Below are 2,579 nucleotides of genomic sequence, written 5' to 3' on the forward strand. Positions count from 1 at the left end.
CGTGTAGGCGGCTGCCTCGGGGCTTCTTCTTTCTGCCACCACGCGCTCAGAGCAGGAGGCTTGATGTGCAGAGCGCAGAATAGTGAAAAAAAAAAAAAGACTGCGCGTCGAACAGTGTGACCTGAGGATCGCTCTAAAATTTTAGTTCTTTACTTGAACTTACTAATTTAAAGAAGGCAGTGATCGAATAGAGTTGTGCGGAAGAAAGTGTTTTTTTTTTTTTTTTTTTTTGCGTAGAGATGAAGTCGAAGAAATCACAAGGAAATCATTGGCATTAAATGTCTTGTACTGTGAGGCTCGGGTACTTCCTTTGGATTCCCGTTTCCAGCAACTTATGGTACAGTCCACTCTATAAATTATATGATTCTTATGTTTCTTTCCGATCGTGTTCACAATCAAATTTCTTTACTTCCCCTAACTTATTTGTTCGCATTCATTGGTTTCGCTATAAAACGCCGCAAGTTGTATATGTGCAATCGTTATTAACGCCGTTGTCAGTAGATGTGGGCTCTTTTTCACAAGCTAGTTCTGGTCTATCTCAGATTAATTTGGTCCATGATGAAATTTATCTCAATCATGCCAACTCTTTGCCAGTGTCTACCTTGATTTTAATTTTGAATGACAACTTGCAACATTTTCATTCATGTGTTGTAATTGCCACTGATGCTCCAAAGCGCGAGGAAAAAGCGGGGGTTCGGATTTTTTTCTTCTCAACTTGATTGAACGTTTTCACTCCGCCATACTGATTACACTCCCATATTTATTGTGAAACATTTAGCTGATGTTTTAGCCATCCGGTGAGTATATTTAGACTACTGCAACGCTATTGTAGTGACGGATGCTCTTTCAGTTTGTACTGCCTTACTTCTTCGACTGCATCTTCTTTGCGTCGCCAGTTTTAGGACCTCGCGCTGTCTCATATTCGTGAAATTAGAGAGAGAGAGAAAACTTTTTTTAGCATAATATCAGCAAGAATTCGCAGGAGCTGGGTGGTCGGTGCCCCTAGTCCAGGGCTCCGCTGGCAGCAGCTGACTTGCGGACTAGCTGGATAATTCAGGCTTGCTGGTCCAGGTTGTCGCTGGTCAGGGCCGCCTCCCACTGCTCGTGTGTCGGGCATGGCACTAGTAACGCTAAGTCAGGTTTGTCCTGGCATTCCCAAGAGATGTGACAGAGTGTGGGGCTTGCACCGCACCAATGACACTAACGTGTATTTTGTTGGGCTTATCTTATTTAAAATGTGAAGATTAGGGAATGTGTTTGTTTGTATTTTTCTCCAGTCTATAGCGTCCGAGGAAGGAAGTTGTTTGTGTGGGGGTGAGAAAATTCTTTCTAACCGTAGGTGTTCCAGCCTGTCGCCGTAGGGTCCTAGGAGAGGGGTGGGTTAGGGATGGGGATCCGCCCGGTTTGCGAGAGCTCGGGCTAGATCATTCGCTACCTCATTTCCTTCTAGGCCTTCGTGTCCAGGTGTCCATGTAATTGTGTGCGTCTCGGAGATGGAACGTAATATTGCACACGCTCTTCTGTGAGGTTTTCCGGCCAGGTAGTCCCTGCAGGCTGGTTGGGAGTCCGTCACTACGTGTGATGACTTGTGTGAAATTAGACTTGTGTGGGTTCCCGGCCACTGCGTAATTGTAATGAACGAATACGCGGACTTGTGTCCGCGTCTTTGAATGGCCATATCTTGTCTATAATTCCACACTTTTTTTATTGGTGGTGGCGCGATTGAAACATTATTTTTAATGAAATCCTCAAATTTGGCCTTTTTATCTTTTGACGACTTCAGCCATTTGAAGTATAAATAGAATGCCTTTCCCGTCAGTGCGAGGTGCGTCTGACAAATTTTAGGATTAAAATTCCTGCCCTAAACTTTTATCTTCATAGATCGGTCTGTTCTCCTTCAGCCATGTGCTTATACTGCAATAAACCTGATATATTCAAGCCTTTTTTCCTGACCTGCCGCCGTTCTGCCTCCATCCAAAAACTCTTCCTTGAAATTCTTTGCAAAATTTATCTATATGCTTGACTGTACCAAGTTTACTTCCGCTTGGCGCTACACAGCTGGGCTTCAGCAGCTGGACATTTCGCTCAGCGGCACATGATTTGTTAATGCCTCTGGTGTAGGATTCCCTGCTCGGTGTGCCGATTCCGCTGTTTCTTCTCTTCAGGTTTTTATTGAGCTGAAATTATTCTTTTTTGTTTTCTGATCAGCAGGCAATTTTCGGGCGTATTGCATATTTACAGGTATTAGTTTTTTTTAATCTCATATCTAACAGCATAACGTTTCTACTGGTTTCATGTTTCGCCAATCCCTCTCGTGGGCATATGAAATTATCGGATGGCACAACAACAACCTCTTTCTGTAGTACTGCCCAGCATTTAAATGGACATGAATCCGGCACCTTACGACAGCCAGCCTTTCACCAAGCAATTCTGCCTCATATATCGCCTGGATGCTGGGACCACATCATCGCTCACTCACAGACTTCATGAAATCAGGCTACCTTTTGGGAATAATTTCAGTTTTTCTTCATTCTTCCTCCCATGCCCACTGATGCCCTTAGGCAATAAATATTGTTACA

This window comes from Amblyomma maculatum, chromosome 3 (assembly GCF_055883805.1).
Source record: "Amblyomma maculatum isolate TAMU_Amacu chromosome 3, ASM5588380v1, whole genome shotgun sequence".
Lineage (NCBI taxonomy): Eukaryota > Metazoa > Arthropoda > Arachnida > Ixodida > Ixodidae > Amblyomma > Amblyomma maculatum.